This window comes from Pieris napi, chromosome 17, assembly GCF_905475465.1.
Source record: "Pieris napi chromosome 17, ilPieNapi1.2, whole genome shotgun sequence".
NCBI classification, from domain to species: domain Eukaryota; kingdom Metazoa; phylum Arthropoda; class Insecta; order Lepidoptera; family Pieridae; genus Pieris; species Pieris napi.
Window position 1 is genome coordinate 2,942,209 of NC_062250.1, and position 20,884 is coordinate 2,963,092.

At 34.7% G+C, this 20,884-nt stretch overlaps 1 protein-coding gene across 1 annotated transcript in view; it reads right to left on the minus strand.

Moving 5' to 3' along the window:
• Window positions 1-20,520, minus strand: part of LOC125057708 (CD151 antigen-like) — a 32,691-nt gene extending 12,171 nt beyond the window's left edge. The window contains exon 1 of the mRNA XM_047661534.1: window positions 20,489-20,520. The gene's annotated coding sequence lies outside the window, so the exon portion shown is untranslated. The remainder of the gene's footprint in view (window positions 1-20,488) is intronic.
• Between the last annotated feature and the right edge of the window lie 364 nt (window positions 20,521-20,884).

The following is a 20,884-nucleotide window of genomic DNA, read 5'->3' on the forward strand; positions in this document are numbered from 1 at the left end:
CATTGTTTTACGAATCCTTCGAGTCTTTGTGGCATTTTATATTTTATTTAAGCTTCAACTCAATTGAATCGGTCAGTCGCATTGCCAATTTTTAATCGTAAGAAACGGTTGTACAACTTTTTATAAAAAACTATCTCAAAAAAATCAACTTTTAATGAATAACACACAAAAGATTATGTTTATTTAATTGGTGTCAGTTATGGTACTAATTAAATAATATTATTTTCCTTCTATAGAATTTCCCTTCTTTGAAATTGTATCTTTAGCTATTATGCTACGGTCACACGCGCGCCGTGCAGCCCGGCGGGCTGCGCGGCATGCAGCCCGTCCCGGGCCGGCGGACATTCAAGCTGTTCACACGCACGCCGTCTTGTCAGTCAGTGCCAGAATGGCGAGCAGCGAGGATCTCGGTGTTGTTGCTGCCATATCCTTTGGCTTAACTTATTTTTATTGGAAAAAGAAACAAACGTTTGACCATTCCGCCATGTTGTAATCTCCGATCGTAGCGACTTTCTTAGCAACGAAGAAACAAGACGAAGAATGAAGATCCACTCGTCGCGAAAGCGCGGGAGAGACTGACTGCCTGCGCGGCGCGCGCGTGTAAACAGTCACCGGGCGCCCGCACATTCATCCTTTGAACTTTGCCAAAAAACCGACACTTGCCCGATTCGCGGCATTCACGTTCACAGGCGCGTTCACGGGCTCGGGCGTACCGTTTACACGCTCGTGAATGTGAATGTGCACGTTGAATGTAGCGTTGAACGCGCGCGTGTGAACTAAGCATTAAATGTTTTGTTCCAACCCGTCCTGTCGCTTTGAAAATAAATAAAAGTGACAAAACGGAATGCAACTAACGGCTTATTATATTAGTTTAACTAGTTCTATACCTACAAGTATAAGGGGGATTGTAGTTTACTATTATGAATGGTGAGATTATAACTATATAGTATTTTAAAGATTTGGAATCTTATATTGGAACAGTATAAGTTAATGTTGGATGTCTTGTAAATCTCCAATGAGACATGAACAGATTTTGGCATCAACTAAATTATATTTAAGCCAAGTACTTCATGTCAGTCTCCTGGATAATATTAAAATTATACTTTCGCTAGGAATGGAACATAATATGTAGTCTGTGACATTTCTTCATATAAAAAAAATCGTTTTATGGTCATGAGTGTGGCCAGTATAAAATAATTTTATTGCGGTAACCATGAATGTTTGATGAATTTGAAACATTGTTTAGAGCTGTTTAGTTTGCGAAGTGTTTAAATTACAACTTAGGCATTTTTCAGAACGGAGAACCCATTTCTGTCCGGTATTATAAATACTGATTAAAAAGTGTTTATATTAAAATAGTTATTGTTTTATTATTTAAGGTGATAATATAACCGCCATTTAAAATATATATTATGATATTGTAACAGTAGGAGTTGTATTAGATTAGAATTTCCGCGTACCACGAGTCTTTACTAAGTGCAGTTTGACTTAGTTACGTCTTCCTTTGATGTTATCAGGCATACAACCCTTTATAGCAGTGAGATTGCCAGACTTCCTATCCAATAGATACTGTGAAGTTACTACTATGAGCACATGTTAGATTTAGTAAATAATTTTATGATTTAGAAAATATTTTCGTCAGGTACAGTAGGTTCGGACTGTGTATTAGAAATTATTTTCCCATCTTTGTTAGAATATAAAAAAAATTAGCGGATTAGTCATTGATTTCATTTTTGAAAACCCATACTTTTAAGCTTTCGCAATGATGTTTGCTTTCCCATTACGCCAGCTTAACAAACGGTAATGCTAAAACCAAGAACGAGTTATATTTTGGTAATCTTATTTTTTTTTAATCTTGATACGCATGTTGCGTTTCGAGATTTAAAAAAAAGAAGTGTGCTCTAGCGTACTAATTCTTAAAAGGCCGGCAATACATTGAGAGTGTCCATGGGCGGCAGTATCACTTATCATCAGATGAGCCTCCTGCCCGTTTGCCTTGTGTAACATAAAATATATATATGTATATTGACAATTAATCTTTTTCACACATTATTTTCATAAGAATCTAAAAATTTCTAGGGGAGAGTATAATGAATATACGCTATATATGCTCATAATATACTATACATAATATACTTTATCTGTGAATGAAAAGGGTGATATTTAATAATGGCCGTCAAGCTATGTTATATACTGCAATAATGCTGAGTCACGGTCTCGATTACCCCCCATTGTTTCCATCTCATGTTTAGTGATAAAACAATAGATGGGAAATTGAATCAATCATAACCTGCCACAATATATTTCGATAAGCAACATATGCTAGCTTCAGGAGTTTGACAAGGTATCATTAGGGTATATTGTTTCATGTTACCGTCGCATGCTTCGCATCAGCTGGAACCAAGAAGTGTTGAATGAGACAGTCCTTTATCGAATCGGGACGACAGGAAAGTTTATGTAGACGTTCAAATAAAAAAGTCGCATACCTCAGTCACGATTTGCGTCAATATATATACGACTTGTTGCAGCTTATAATAATGGGCAACATTCAAGACAAGAGACGGGCTGTTAGAAGGAAGAGGTTATGTGGACCAGCAGAATTCTTCTAGCCCGCTCTACACCCTTGACTTGCGAACTGGTAGTAAATGTTAATTTAGAATCAATTTAATATCTTTTCTGTTGACGAAGAAATTAAACATGTCAAAGGTCAACAAACTTCTTCACCACGTGCACGGCACGGCCGTGTTTCTTGGCACCACGTGGCAAGTGCGTACTAAACACCTTCAAGGCTTTTGACCTAGAGTCGCAAATTTAAGCAACCTCACTGCTCCGACGATTTCTTCACGTTGTTTAGCCACAGCCTCGCATTCCAGGACTACGTGGGTGACTGATTCCTCTGCGCTGAAACAGTTTGCACATGGGGTCTGTCACGCATAGGACATAAAGATGTTTATCAAGGAGACAATGGCCCGTAATTGTCCCTATCATTGTTTTGAGAGTTCTGTTGAGGCTAAGTAGTCGCTTTGTCATTAGCGGGTTAACTGCAGGCAGAGCCGTTTTGGACTGTCTGCAATCGCTTCGCCACCATCGTTCATGATCTGCAGATCTTTGGAGAATCCAGGTTCGCACTTGCGAAAAGGGCAAGGGATGGAGCGGATACGGGCTCATTCCAGGGGTACGTGGGTGACTGACTCCTCTGCTCTGAAACAGCCTCTGCACTGGGGACTGTCGCCAAGGACAAAGAAATGTTTATTAAGGAGACAGTGGCCCGTAATTGTTCCTATAATTCTTCTGATATTAATTCTGTTGATGCGTAAGTGCTAATGAATACTGTGAATATTAGTTCTAGGTTTATACAGTTCTTTAAAGATGTTTGATGATCTACAACTGTTTATAAGCTTAAATAAGTTAGATTGCAGAAGAAACTGAAAATCATTTCATTAAAATTTGCAATACATATTCTAAGTCATTAATATTTATCGTACATTTAATTACATTTGTTTACGTTGTTGGACTTTTTTCACAACAATTTCTAAAACGTACTAAATACATAATATAATTATTTAAATATTGCACATTGGAAGCTTTTTTGTAAGGTTTGAATCTGATAATGACATGGAGCTTTTATCGCCCTTTATTAACTTACCGTGGGAGTATCAAAATATCAACGGAGCCAAGATGAGTTATTTGCTTAGATGTTCACAAAATTTTCAACCCTTGTGTATTTTACTCTGTGGTTTATGTTTGCGGAGTCTAATTAAATTGCGGGTCCCCATTTAACGTTAAGGTAGCCGAATCGCAAATAGAGTTTGGTGAGTTATCCTTTAAATATACTTTGTGTGACAATATATCCGGATTCATGTTACAAGAGAGAATTAGAAGTTTAACGAACACTTTGCATTGAAACAGACAGAAGCAGTAAATAGGTACAACTACCATATAAGATTTAACATTTTGTAAAAGTAGTATAAATATTATATGTATTAAATAATTGAAACTCCTTTATTTGTTTAAATGGTAAATGTCATTATGGTAATTCAAAATTCTTGGCTAACTTCACGCATATTCTATTTCTTTTTATTTGTAGATTGTCTTATTCCCATCTCGCTCGCGCACGCTATAATCACACTGACAACTTTGTGTCACGGTGCGCGCGCAATCGTAAAATTTCACTCTCATCAATATTTCATAACGCGCCTAAAGAAGTATAACTTCAAAAACGTATATTATGCACAAAGTTTTAAATTGAATAGTCGCATATGCCATAATAAAACAGCCATATATTATTCTCCCAGCGATTTTTCCCGATATTTACTGTAAACAGCGAAAACTATTATGTCTTAGCAAACAACTTTGTCGCGGAAATGTTACGGTTTTTATTCTCCGGTTTCTTCGATATGTTTACAAATTGATATTGACTCGAGAAAAACGATATTCCGAGTTGATAGCGACTGTTACCATATACTTATATCGATCAGATAAACCGATTTTTTAAATTGAGAGTAATAAACGTCTCTACTGGTTTCCTCGCTCCTTTTCGGAACAAGCATGAGACAATTCCATAGGTCCCTGGGTTCGAATTCAAGGAGTGAGAATCAAAATACAACACTTTAAACATTAAAGCTATAATAAAAGTTATGAAACTAGAAATATTTTCTTTTAAAACATACTTAAAGGATTCGAAACGAAGGAAGCGTTTTGGCCAAAACTCACCGATATCCAGATTAAGCATTCTTATTAAAAGGTCACTTTTCAGACTTTGAAATAATTTTTTAATCTTCGCGAAATGTTTGTATATAAGTGCTGGTCACATGTGTTGTATTATTCCCCGTTATGTATCAATGTGCCAAGCGTTGGCAATCTTATGTAAATATAATAAATAAACTTCAAGTTATGTAAAGAATGTAATAAATTTATATCACACTTACTAACATAAGATTTCAGTGTCTTGGTAATATTTTATTCTTAATAGGTGAGTTGGTGATCAGTCTTCTGTGGCGTGTCGTTGTTGAGAGTCGCTCAAATCTACTATTAGGAAATATTACCAGATAAAACAACTGAATTAAAGTAATTGTAATAAAAAGAGGTTTGAAATAGTCCGTATTTGTATTTTGTTACATAAGGAATCAACGCTGCATCTTATAATATACGGTGATTCTGGGAGTGAAATATTTTCGTACCAGAATACTAATATCATTTTGACTGAACACGATTTCGTTGAACTTAATAAGCTTACTTTAAAATGAGTTTTTTTTATTAAAAAGGAGCGATATGGATGAGGAAAGCAAGAGATAGATCTTTGTGGAGAACACTTGGTGAGGCCTATGCTAAAAAGCAAGACGATCAAGAAACCGGTGTCTAATAGGAAATAATATGATAATATTTACATTTACTTTAACTAAGTTTCATTAAAAACTAAGTAGAAATAAGATAAAATTTAATTTACAAGATTGTCAATCAAGGCTATATTTATTTATTAATTATTTTTATTAAGTGCGAATATATATCATAGAGTGAGATTAGACATTGCAACCAAAACACCCAAAGTATCACCTGTTTTTCAAGGTGCTAAAATTTTATAGCAAAGATTATGTTGGAGTAGCGGGCTCAGATAACATCTTACAACCGAATACCTGAAGATTTTCCGAGCTCATAATCAGTATCAAATATCTTGCAGGATTAAGTTATTCTCAAGGAAAAACACTTGATAGAAATCTACCAATCAGGAATTATAAGATCCAACCTGATTTAAATGCTCGAATTTGTATATTTTTTTACTTTGGAGTGGAGAATGATTTACATTATTAGATATGTTTTTGTATGTTAGACGTGTGTACAGTTCAAAGTCTGTCGGATCCGCTAGTATTGTATATTTACGTAGCAACCCTTACCAGTATACATTGAAATACCCGCAGTGGCTTGTAAGTTTATCGCAATCGTACATATATATAGAGGTGGCGGAGGACTTTTTATATAATACATAAGTTAGACATATGCTGTCGCTGTTATAGGCATTATCAAGATCTACAACTTTTATCTAGAACTCAATCATATATCTCTCATCGTTAAGGCAGGAAAAAGACACTATAGCGAGCAAAAGGCGACGCCAAGCCAATTATTTTTTGTCAAAGGTGTGCGGAATGTGTCTACGACAATAGAATGTCAACGGTCAATAAGCTAGGTAAAAGTGTTCACTTAAATAAACTTTATTTTTAAACTACTTACTTAGGCATTTGGCTACAGCTTACTAGGCGAAAGTGTTAGAAATAAAAAATCAGTGCCACAACCACCTTTTTAGGTCAGGGCCTCAGATTTCTGTATCTGTTTCATGATCATTTGTCAACCTAATAGGCAAGTAGATGATCAGCCTCCTTTGCCTGACACACGCCGTCAAATATTTGCGTCTAAGGCAAGCCGATTTCCGCACGATGTTTTCCTTCACCATTAGAGCGAATGTTTAATGCGCACATAGAAAGAAAGTCCATTGGTGCACAGCCGGGGATCGAATCTACGTCCTCAGGGTTGAGCGTCGCACGGTCAAGCAACTGCTGTTATCCTACACCTTCAAGTTGTCCATTTTATGTAATATACAGTAATATTTATGATTAATATTGTTGAGAAATTATTGTGTACAAGGAGTTAATCTTTGATAAATTAACTGTGGTTTAATATAACATTATGCGCGAAGCGCGTTCGGTGACAATGATAAATTGTGTATAGAAATAAAGCGGCAAGTAACCGAACAATATATCGCTAAATTATTTATGTACCATTCTTTCTTGTGATTGAAATATATTATGTATTTTCGTGTGGTTAAAACTATTTGACATTGTTAGATACTGGCGCCAATTATATGGCGTAAACATAGACATTTCATTGTCTTTGGTACAAGTCAAATGTCACTCACGAAAATTACTTTTTAACTAATCTTTTTAGTATTATATTCGCTTGTATAATACACAAGACGCTGCCATTTAAAATAAGAACAACACTCAAAAAAGGTATAATTTTCATAACATTTTAAGTTTTTTTTTAGTGTTTGTCTACTCAATACCGAGAGTTTTTTACGCCGGCTTTTCTCTCGGCCTACACCCTCTATCTTCTTTGCCGATGAGTTGGGATGCCTACAAATTCAAATTTAATGACGTGGAATAAGTGATACCTGTATCTTATGTTCCATAATAAACATATTTTATTTTTAATATTCCCAAAATAGTTGATATGTGCATTAGAAATTAATCAAGAATAAAAGCTTGTATGTAACAAAAAAGGATTAACGATTGTACGGAAATCCTATTTGAAGAGCCCTTACGAACAAAGCCACTATCTAGCCTAGAATTATATAAATTGTTAAGGACGTGATAGGTTTTGATGTTGCAGGACCGAATGTGGGCTTTTATGATTCACTTTGAGCTCAAAGGCATTGCGTCAAAACTGTTTTGGTGAAAATTACGGTAAGGCGATATTTATAGTGATATGCGTCGTCTATATTCTTAATAAGTAATAGTTTTATTTCGTTTGAAAACATTCTTTTCTAATCAAAATCCGACGCTATTTGTTTATTTTTTAAATTGCTTGGTTATTTTATTTAGCAAATCCTGTTTTTTTTATTTATAGATAATATAGCCGAATTAAATATTATGACAATTACCTATATATTAAAAAAAATTTACATCAATAAAATTGTTTCGGTTTTTCAATAGTAAACTATTGTTAGCTTTGTTGGTTAAGTATTTAAAAATTGAACATAGATTATACTTCTATAATAAGTACATAATTTTATATCTCTATTGCTTAAAATATTCTTCGTGAATGTAAAGTAACACTTATCTGGGGCTTAGTACAGTTTCTCGAATTGTTCTGAGACACTTCGAGCAGTCAGTCCATCGGTAAAACACGCGACCCTTAACATCGAGGTCAACATTGAAGCTATGCAAAAATCAAGGTCAAGATTTTGCTATGTGATGCTCATATAAGAAAACATAGCGACAAAAAGCATGTCTAGAACTCAAAAATCGATGGCAAAGAAGCTGTTATATAAATTTTTCGCTGATGAAAAATTGTTAAATCTACATTTAAAAAGTTTGAAATTTGCTGGCGAGAATTTATACGCTCTTCGTAGAAGCAATATGTAGTTCGCAAAGGCATGAAACTGTTGAAACGTATAATCGTGGTGAAAATTTAGTGGATGAATAATAAACGATGCCAGCTATTGTGTGAACGGAAGCTACAGAAGTGAAATATTAACGCAGAAAGTGAAAATGTGGAACAAAATAATGAAAAGTTTAAATTACTTGTAGATTGTGAAGGTTAAAATGTTAATTCGCGTTTTTTTACGTTACGCTAACGTGTGTTTGATTTGTGTGTGTGTTATGTGTCTGCCAGTTCTCATGGCCATAGAGCGGACTAGAAGAACTGATTATAGATTTTTTAAGGTACGTGGGAGGCCCTTAGCTGAAGCTAAGCCACCGGAAATTGAATTAAGAACCTCGGAATCTCCGAGCCCAACTCTAAGATGAAATTTATATTTTTCTATTATTACAAATAGCAGATTCAACATCCGGATTTGTGGTATAGGAAATAGCTGTCGATAGTCGATGACATTGTTGCAAACAATAGACTTGCATTCTAGTAACGGCTAGACTACGTGGAAACGGGAAACATAGACATAGGCATAGACATAACATTTATTACATACAATACAATAGGAATCAAAGAAAAAGAAATAGATTTTTTTCCCTTTACCCTTTCGGTTCGTTTCAAGTGTGTAGGAGGGGCCTCATAACCTAGCGGTCTTATTAAGTGGCAGCTAGGTGAGGGGTACCGGGTTCCATTCTCGGTTCGAGGACAAGTTTTAATTTAATTTAAAAATTCGTTTTTATACATACATGGAGGAAACGGTCGAATTTCTAAAGACGGGCACGAATTACAAAAAATCCTATACTTGACGCTGGCTAATGCACAAATCGTGCCGGAGCCATATAAAAAAAAGAAATAAATGAAAAAAAAGTGTGTAATGCGTGTGTGCTGTGGTTGTAATTGGCCCTGGCTCAGCATTATGCTGAGGGGCAGACTGTCGGTTCAGTAGTTCTCGAAATAATTGAAAAAGATGATGTGATTAATTGATCATTAAATGCACCACATATACATTATTATTATTAGTATTTTGTCGAGTTCTTATCATGGTAAAGCATGTACAATATTTAAATAAAGAGACGACACAAATACTTTAAAGATGTCGTGTTCAAGAGAAACACATGCGATGAAATCGTTTAATTAATCAAACGCTTACCAAAACTATACAAAAAAGTACCAGTGGCGCTACGTTTTAAGGTCAGAGCCTCTGTATCTGGTTCGTGTTCATTTGTTTTGCCTCATAGAGAAGTAGGAGTCAGTCTCGTATATCTGAAACATGCCTATGAGTTTTTGGCTCCTTTACCTTACGAGCGTTAAATGTCCATTGGTGCACGGTACGAATTTTATGACCTCAGGAATGAGAGTCGCACGACACCACTAGGCGAACACTGGTCAATTGGGTACACAGAAGAAAATTTTATTTATAAACAGTTTCAAATAGTAGGTACAATATCGGCACAACATAGGCTATATATTATTTATATCAAAGCCTACATGGTATTGTAGTGCGCTATCGAGCGTTGTGACAGATACATGGACATTGTAATGCATGCCGATGCCTCCTAGACTCGTGTGAACGCTCCATTTAACACGAGTGCCTTACAATGCTTCATCAATATGAAACACTCTATATAATCTATAGTCTATATTTTATCATATACGACTACGCCAAAAAGTATCGTGTTTCAATTCACGCAGAATGGAAATAGATTTCTTCCAGACTTGTATCGTCCTTCGTCTACATCTTTATGATCAACGTATTTGCCTTAAAACAATCATAATTGATCGTTTTTTGAAATGAAATAAAGTGTGTAGGCACGACAAGATCTCGAAACCCGATTTTTTTGTGTGTCGAATTTTTAACATTGAATAATAATAATAATAATAATAATTTTTATTAATCAGACAAATACAGTCCATTGAATAAGAGTAGATTGTACCTTAAGAACATTTATTAAACACTTTGACTCTCATAATAGCCTATAGGTTATATAAAAATATCTTTTCCACATAAATTATAAGCCAATTCAAAACTGGCAAATTAATTTTTGTTTGTATAATCGGATTTCAATATAAAATTTGCATACATTAATAAATTTATGGACCTGAATTAATTATTTAGCGCTGTATTTGTAGACAAAATAGAATTATTAATAAAAGAAAAATTGTGACGTGTTTAATTAATATTAATTGTATTCATGTGATTTTAGAATTTATATTTAAATTTATTTTAACATTCTGGGACTTTATAGTTTGTACAACAAAAAGACGGAAGCGATTTTAAAAGGCAAAAGACATTTATTTATATTTTAAAATCACGTTATTATTCGTACAATATCGTATATATCGTACAATATAATAATATATATACTTATTCAAAACATCAGTAACGTTCATTTAAATTTTTAATAAAGGATTTTTTTGCTAATGAATCGAATCCGTTTCTTATAGCTAAGATTTTTAACTTTTTTGTTTGTTTACCGTTGAGATTATTGTAACTTACACAGAAAGTAAAACAGGCATAGGCCAAAAAGCGATACAATAAATATATTGGTACCTAAAGCCGCGTTTCCACTAGGCAACATTTGGCGCGCGTCATGTTGCACAACATGTTGAAAGTCGGCGCGCAACTTTTGTTGAACAACGTTGTCTGTCTACGCATCGTCAGTCGTCGACAACATGTCGACAGAGGAACTAGTGTTTATTTCAGCGGCAGTGGTTATAATTTTATCAACGACTGCGCTGTTGTGCAACGTTGCTGAACATGTTGAGCGTCACATGACGCGCGCCAAATGTTGCCTAGTGGACACGCGGCTTAAGATGTTGTGTGCAATTGCGTGACAGTGAATCATCTCATTAAGAAAATAATTAATAACTAGTAACTGTCAAAGCTGTTTTCAGGGTCACACATAGAGGTCTTAGCTAAAATTCACAATAAAACAATAATTGTTTTGGGTACAGCAAATTAAAAACGTATAAAAACTTATCTACCCCTTTTAATCAATTCTCTGAGCGATTTCTACTGAAATTCACAAGTACGTATACTGGCATGTGATTTGCACAGACCTAATTCCACATTGAATTCAACTTAACATGCTCATACGTTAGAGTTTGAAATGTACCGATTTCCCAAATTTGTAGAGTATTCATTGATTTCCTTTGAATATATTTCGTATGTATAATAAAGAAAATACTGGGTTTATATTTAAACCCGGAGTATTTGTTTAGAAAATAAACAAATGATTGAGCGTTAATGATACGTTTATTAAAGAATTAATTAACCGTTTGTTAACAGATAGGACAGTAGAAAATACCTACTTGAATGAAATGTTGAGCTTGGTCAATTGCCTATCGTATTACCATTGATGGGCACAATTTCCGGCCACTGTCGCCCTAGATCGTAAGTTATTAAGTGTATTTCAAATATAGTTTTAAAGTCATTTTAAAGTTTGGAAAGGAATGCGAAATTCCACCCGATCCACGAAGTCCAGCATTCCACGACTGAGCGCTTTTTAAGAAACTTCTTTCTGTGCACCATTTTATAGAACCAGTTGGCATTTCAAGTATTTCCAAACCGTTTAGACTTAGGTCGGAGCTCTCGATAGAGGAGCGTACGTACCTTAAGTTCTAAGTTACCCGACGTTTTTTTATAAAACGGGGCAAACGGACTGGAGGCTTATCTGATGTTAAATGATACTGCTGCCCATGGACACACTCAATGCCAGAGGGCTTGCCAGTGTGTTGCCGATCTTTTAAGCATACGCTTACTTGTAGGACCCTACGTCGAATTGATTTGGTAATACTTCATTGGGCAGCTGATTCCACATAGTGGTGGGGCATCAAAAACTGCCTCAAAAGTGTTCAGTTGTGGAACAACGGACGTCGTGGTGATACGGGTTGATTTCGTAATCCGAACAGCCTTGCGATTCTGTAACTCACTTTTAAGGAGGGAGCTTGTAGTTTATTGTTTATCAGAATGCCAAATCGTAAAATGATTGCTTAACGACTGATTTGAGCGCGTCCGCCGCTGTGAAAACCGCTGTGTGAGTTCGAAAAGTGAGTTATAGAATCGCAAGGCAGCTCTGAACACTGTCCGCGGTAGAAGATATGAAATTGTCTACTCGTTTGTCTTCTATCTCATAAAAAGTGCTCAAACGAATATATCCATTCTGTGTCAATAACCACACAAAGTACGAAAACTCATATTATTTTTACGCACAAGAAACTCTATGAATAATTCAATAAAATCAATATTATTGTAAGCCATAGATATTCATAAAAATGAGTATACTTCTCAAGTACGAACGAGATGAGAATTGTCATTTTTTGGCATAATTCGATATTACTTTTCACGGTTCGTTCGGTCATGAATATCAATGAAAATCTCGGGTATTTTAATATTTGACCAAGGGTATTAGTACGTCTATATAAAGGTTAAGGTTATGAGAAAAATAATCAACCAGTAAGAATTTTAAGACGGACAGCGCTAGGCCTAGGCTATCGTTTCGGATTTCTGTATCTAGTTCTTTCTTCTACCTTTTATAATGGAAGGTAGATATTTCCGTTTTATTCATATTCTTCCCTCTATCACTGCGCTCCTCACGGAGGTTGACAGAAGTAAGCAGACACTTAGCGTTAAGTATGATTCCCGATGTCAAATCCAAGATGTCTTTGTCATACGTACGTAAGTACCGAGAGGTTTATATGCCGTCGTTTTCTCTCGGCTTACACCCTCTGTCTTCTTTGCCGATGAGTAGGGATGCCAACAAATTCAAATTTAATGACGTGAAATAAGTGATACCTGTATGTTATGTTCCATAATAAACATATTTTATTTTTATTTTTTTACGGGAGTCACATTAAGCCTGCACCAATCACAAAGTTTGATCAGTCCACTTCTTATGTGACTCGAAGATTTTATCCCTTTAATACATTTTATAATGAAAACTTTTTTTATATTGAGATTATTGTAGTCTAATCCGTCTAAACTGGTAACAAATATAGTACATTTTCTACTAAATCACTGACCAGGGGGCACTAGAAAGCCAGTACAAAGCCACGTAGCATCAATATTTATTGAGAATGCAATTGAAACCGCATACAATATAACATATTGTTCCAATTGGTTTCACGTAAGCTTCTACGTTATTAGCTCTGTAAAAATAACAAAAGACAGTCTGTTTTGCGGAGAGTTTATTTCTGCATTCTTTTTATATAATTCTGAATTCGAAACATTTCTTTAGATTTTAATTGCCATTATATAAAAAACTCAGTTTGGTTGCCGAGTCTTTAGCCCAATCAATATTGAGGTATTGTACGTAGCGGTTTTGAAAGTTAAATTAATTTATTTCGTATTTCAATAGCTGATATAGATTATTAACAAATAACAATTATACTAAAGATGGAAAAAATGGATGGATGATATTTACAAAAGGAAAAATCAATAAAAAATATTTAATACGTTACTTAGTTAAACGTATTAAATATTTTTATATATACCTAATTCGGCTGTGTTGTGTGATGGTGTGAAAGTGAGGGTATGTACGTGAGGGTGTGTATGTGGGGTGTGCTCATGATGCAGGTGATTTAGCGTTATGGATATTCTTATTGCTCCTTTTAAGCATATTCCGCGATAGCTTAAGCAAGTTAAGGCTTAATTATTGGTCGTTGTATGTGCGGGCTTTGCTAATTTAGTATTAAGTAGTACGGGATTATACTTATACTCATCCTGTTTACGTCGGTCTTTAAATACATAGTATTAATATGCTAAATCAGCCATAGATATATATAGAATTCCTTTTCAAAAGCTACAACTTAGTAAAAAAGTGTTGCCAACTACAACAATCACAAAGCGTTCTGCATTATAGTAAATCAGAACAATTGGAACGATTTTTACAGCAAATTATTTATGCAAATTCAGAACCTATTTTCTGTTAACAAAAGTCAATCTTTAGGCTTTTGATTTTGTTTTAGGTCTAGCCGATGGAAAGGCCTGAAGTTTGATAGGTATAATTTTTCAAGGAAAAATTTCCAAGGCGAACTTTCCAGTTCTATATTTACATTTTCAATGATATTTGCGAGTAACGAGGTTTACCCGCAGCAAAAGCTGTCTTTCTTTGTGCTTTGAGGCGCCTTTGCTCGTCTCTTATTAAACCTTTGTAAAATGCGGTTGAAACCGGGTTCAAACGGATGCACCTACATTAGCTAATATGGGTGACACGTTTGGCATGTAGTCACAGCTTCCAAGTTTAATTTCAGATAATGATAAGGTTTTTGGCTTAACTTCTTATATATAACAAGATTACTAACGGTACATAGATTCGTTTAATAAATATTCTGTGATAGGGGCAGCGACAATCAAAATACTTAGCTCGTCTTATGAAAATGTTAAACTTTATTATTATTTAACAGAGCAGTGTTGGCCTAGTGGTTTCAGCGTGCGACTCTCATACCATGAGGTCGTAGGTTCGATCACCGGCTGTGCACCAATGGACTTTCTTTCTATATGCGCATTTAACATTTGCTCAAACGGTGAAGGAAAACATCGTGAGGAAACCGACATGTTTTAGACACAAAAAGTCGACAGTGTGTGTCAGGCACTGGAGGCTGATCACCTTCTTGCCTATTAGATTTAAAAAAAGTATCATGAAACAGATTCAAAAATCTGAGGTCAAGACCTAAAGAGGTTGTAGCGCCACTGATTTATTTTATTTTTATTATTATACACAATACACAGGATATTTAGGTAAAGTAAAGTGCACTGGCCCCCACACTAGGATTCCCTGTGTCCCTGTTGATATCATCGTGTGTTCTAATCGTCATTATGCACATTTCGTTCGTTCGGGAACTTAGGGAAGAGGCATTATGTCCAGCATTGGACGTCACCAGACTGGAGCGAACAAACATGTACGTAATTGTCTGACTTCTTAGTTGAAATATTTTTTCTTATTATTTTTTTTTTATAGAACGGGGGGCAAACGGGCAGGAGGCTCACTTGATGTTAAGTGATACCGCCGCCCATGGACACTCTCAATGCCAGAGGGCTCGCGAGTGTGTTGCCGGCCTTTTAAGAATTGGTACGCTCTTTTCTTGAAGGACCCTAAGTCGAATTGGTTTGGAAATACTTCAGTGGGTAGCTGGTTCCACATAGTGGTGGTGCGCGGCAAAAACTGCCTTGAAAAACGCTCAGTTGTGGAACGGCGGACGTCGAGGTGATGATGATGATTAATCTTTTTTGAAAGAATAAGACATTTGACAGAAATACCTTTTATTTCTAAACACACGAAGTGTTTAGGAAATTTTTTTAATAATCTTTCATGGCAGATTAATATATCTAGAAAATGAAATTACGAAATTTAATATATATTCGATTACTTACGTAAGCATAGTTGGCTTCCGGTTATATGGTATCTTATTTAATGGCTTAAGTAGCTAATATAATTGAACGACTCGTAGTGCGTCTGTTAATCAATTAAAATAAAATCCAAATGCATTGGGATTGAAGCTCTTCCGCGTCAGAGGTTTTAAATACTTGAAATATAGATTACAGTACTTTGTGCTCAAACTTTAATACATAGCTAGACAATCTTCTACGATATTTGAATTAATAATAATAATATTTATAAGAAACTATCAAGATTTACTGATTATCGTGAATTATAATGACGTCTTTATTATAAAGTTAATGCATATTTAACAAAGGAAAATGTTACTCTTAGATTAAAGATTCCTAGAGAAGAGAAGACTCCTAGAGAAGGGGCATGGACAACATACCAACGTTTTAAGATAAACTTAAAAAAGTTAAAAATATGTTTAAAGTTTTAGTTAAGTGTTCTGTATAATCAACACATTCAGAATACCATTGGTACTATGCCTAACACGATGCATCAAGGATGACACCCTTTTCTGAATGATGGCATTGAAACCGTTAGCTCGGGTCTCGGTTAACTAACCTGACGCACTGGCAGAACCTCGGTAAGCCTAAACGCGTTGTGATATTGAATACGGAGTTTATTCATCAATAAGCTAGTCCACCTAGATCTATCTACGGTTCATAATTCCCACACAGTTCTCTACTCAAAACGATATCGATTAAAAGGCGACATAAACCACCTGTGCCTTTTTCCTTTAATGGCAAAACTAAGCCAGTAAGTGCTGGCTAGAATCGTAATTTAAATAATCTCCTATTTGCAATGCAACGTTCCTCCCACATTCTGTTCGGAGCGATTCAGATCGAGCGAGAACAAAAGCACATTTGATTTAGAACCCTTGCTATTTCAACTGAAATCAGCGAAGTACTTGTAAGGGTTTTGTACGGGAATAATTGTGGGCTACTTTTGGATAATGTTAAATTCTTTTTTTATAGAATAAAGAAATATAAATATAAATAAACGATCCTACGGGACGCTCAAAAGGGGCAGTCACCACAGCCCATGGATACCCATTTTTAACGGATGCGTTGCCGGCCGATGAGGAGTAAACTCTTGAAATTTGCCGTGCAATATTAAGTACCTTAGGTTAGGTAGCCAATATAATTTGTACTACAAGCACAAAAACTTAAAACGTTTGGCTCTATAGCGTAGTAGTTGGGCGTATGCATAAAAATAATAATTTATTTATTTGCAAGAATATGGTACAAAAATATTATAGTATTCGTGGCGTGCAAATTTGTCTTAAAAGGTAGAATTTTACATATTACATTACATTATGAATAATATTGTTATAGTCAATTATTATATTGTTATATCTCATAATTTTATATCATCACATTATTATAATATAATATTTTGACATTATCAAATTAATATAACTTATAATGTTTCATTCAAATACCTAATCATTAATAGAATAATATTTTATTCCAATAGTAGCATATACAAATGACTGTATCGCAAAAATAGTAATCGTGACCCACAATTCATAAAAATATTATAAAACCGCAATACAAATACGACATAAAAGCAAATGAAAAAGGTCAAATTTAGTTTTATACATTAATTAATATCCATAAATGTATTTATGGATTACCGAAAAATTGTTATTTTAAAGTTTTTATCCACCAACTTTTATTTAAACTAAATACAAAAGAGCGGTGGTGGCCTTGTGGCTTCAAAGTGCCACTCTTATGCCAGGTAGTAGGTTCGATCCCCGGCTGTGCATCAATGGACTTTCTTTCTATGTGCGCATTTAACAATTTGCTGAAGGAAAACATCGTGAGGAAACCGGCTTGCCTTAGACCCAAAAGTCGACGTGTGTCAGGCTGCTCACTTGCCTATTAGATTGACAAATGATCATGAAATAGAAACAGAAATCTGAGGCCCTGACATAAAAACGTTGTAGTGCCACTGATTTTTTTTTCATAAAATAAAAATAGTAAGTTGTATTCATAGAGAAATGCCACTGTAAATACTGTATATACTTCAAGTGAAACCATTGTCATACAAAGATACTAATGCCCAACAAAAGGTCGATGTAGGCTTTTAACTGACCCGTATGTCTTTGTGTTTGGCTATAGAACACAAAGCCGTGACATTGAAAACTTCGGCATGAGCTAGATCTTAGCCTACTTTCTTGCTTTTATTTTTACGTAGGCTGTATTTTTATATGAGTAATGGCCATGCATCTTCTACCGCATTTACCATTGAGAGTGCTCAGAGGAGTTGACTGATTATTATTTTTGAAGTTATACTTCTTTAGGCGCGTTATGAAAAATTTATGGGAGTGAAATTTTACGATGCGCGCACACCGTGACATAAAATTAACAGAATGAAGTTGCCCACGGAAGATGCTACGGCATTGGACATAATTTAAAAACAACATTCGAATAGTAATAGAATTTATGTTACACTTAATGTAAGAGAATAAAAATAAATATTTTTTTATTTAATTTTTCAAATGGAAACTATAATGACTCCTTTTCCAGTCTTTGATTATTTAATTGTAATTAATTATTTGCATGCAATCAAAAACTATTTTTAATAATGCCAAAGAAGTATAACTTCTTACGCGCGTACATAAGTACACGCACCCTTTTTTTTTTTACTTATATAACTTTAATGACGTTGTAGTTTATGAGATTTTCCTTTGAATAATTGTAATGTAGAGGGAGGGTAAAACTTGCTGAGTTTCTTGCCCGTTCTTCTCAGAAGCGTGCGGATGGCGTAGTCTTGCTCTTTCGCGAATTTTGTAAACGTTTTTGACATTCATAAACATGCCCTAAGACGCATCTAAACTGAATAAACGTATTTTGATTGATTGTGTCCGATTAATACCTGACGTCGAGGCAGAATACATTCCATTCCACAACTGAGCGTAAGGCAGTTTTTGCCGCGCACCATATGGAACCAGCTGCCCACTGAAGTATTTCCAGACCAATTTGACTTAGGGTCCTTCAAGAAAAGAGCGTACCAATTCTTAAAAGGCCGGTAACTCACGAGCCCTCTGGAATTGAGAGTGTCACTTAACATCAGGTTAGCCTCCTGCCCGTTTGCCCCCTGTGCGACGGAAGTCATAATATGGGTGGAATTTCGTATTCTGCTTGACGTCCGATATTGAAATTCATCTGCAGGCATTAGTCCAAATAACTTCTCTGAACTTTATGTAACAATCAAATGGTATCTCATAAAGCGATTAATAATAAAGCATAATACTTAAATATCTGAATTCGGATATTCTCCTAATGGTGCTATTAACATCCATTGAATAATTACCATATTAATATTTAGCATCCCTATGCGATGCGATATTTGTACGTGAAACATAGCAATATATGAATATATAACAATTTTGAACGTTACGTCAAAAGGGAATTTTTATTGATGATGAAATATCTGTGCATGGTTTTCCTGGAATTCCCGCCTTTTAAATAATATTATTTGATTTAGAGGTGAATATTAAAACTGTATTACCTTCGAAAATTCAATTTTGGTAAATTTTTGTTAAAAAATAATTACGCTGTACATATAAAAGTACATATAAAAGTTTGTAGTAAATAAACGGACACCAAAAGAAGAAACAAACCACTAATATACGGTACAGTAGTGTAGGTCTATTACAGCTATTTAATAATTTTATGGTTTATGCTAAGGATCATCATTCATCTTATTGTGTTAAAGGAAAACATTGGTAAGAAAGCATATCGTTCCAAAATCGACATCAAGAAAGCACTTGTTTCCACTTATGAAGGTTTTATTAAAAACTTTCAATCTAAACACATAGTTAATAAATAGATTTTGCAATATTAAAACTCTGGGAATATCATAATTCCTGTATGTTCTCATACGAGAGCAAAATACGTTTTAAAATGTTTTTCACTTGAATTTTTAATAGCAGGATTGTTGAAGAATGGAATGTAATGAATGAAACGTACGCGGTGCATGTTTCATGCAATAATCCTTGAGTTCATGAATATTGTAACAACTCGTCGAGATGTAGTGGTTCAAAGTTTTCTAATAAAGTTCTTTTCAGGTGTTTCTAGGTAACTCAGACAGTGCTTCGGGCGATTGCACAAAATAAGTGAGGTCAGGCTTTGATGTTAAATAGGTCCGTGTGTTTTTTACGTTTATATACTTTTGTTCTATTTAAATAGTGCGTATACGCTACAAATAAGAAGTTTTTTATTTACCAAATATAATCTTTTACTACTCTTCCTCTACTATTTTAGTATTAAAAAATAAATAAATCAGTGGCGCTACAACCTCTTTAGGTGTTGGCCTCAGATTTCTGAATCTGTTTCATGATCATTTATTTAAATCTAATAGGCAAGTAGGTGATCAGCCTCCAGTGCCTGACAAACGCCGTCGACTTTTTGGGTCTAAGACATGTTGGTTTCCTCACGATGTTTTCCTTCACCGTTCGAGCGAATGTTAAATGCGAAAATAGAAATAAAGTCCATTGGTGCACAGCCGGGGATCGAAATCGTATTGCTTTATCTAAAATCTAATCAATTAGACAGTTTTACAAAAGAAAAATATTTAAGCATCTACTACTACCCTATTTTGCAAATGAATCAATGAACAATAAGGTAAGCATTAATATTTTTGAAACATAAAATGGAAGTGATTACATTAAAGCGTTTCGTTTAAATGGCCCGAAGAAAGTATGGATGTAATTGTGCATACGTACAAGAACAAACGTTCAGTATAAAGGCAATAATTTTGGTAGAAGACTTTGGTAAACGGCTGCTCTAAAAATAAAATGTTCAGAGAGTCGAACCGAAAATCATCAAGTTTCATTATATTAAATATGTGAACAACTGTATCACAGAAACGTAGACTGTTATACCGAATGTTAGAAAATTTAAATATAATAATTATTATATTGAAAGATGACATAATTGTTTCTTACTACTTACAAAAGAGTTGTTGGTCTTCCCGTTATGATTATCTGTAAACAAATGAAAAATATTAAATGATTGCCACAGAAAACATAGTAATAGAAAAAGTTTGTTTATTAAATTGTTCAAAAATGCTTCGAAATTTAAATTGCATCCCGGCAAATTAAATTACTCGCTTCATTCATGCATACATGCACTTGAAAGATTTATCAGTTGAAGAATCTTCAATAAATTTTCGTCCAAAAAATATTACGATCCATTTCCATTATTTACCGGACGAGTGCAGGAAAATTCGTGAGTTGAACAATTGTTCACGAGTACAATTCAAAACTTTTTTAAAGGAAATTCCGTACAATTTGTCTTGTTCGTTTGTTATCCAGACAATTGGCAATATTTTGTTCATAATTAAAAAAA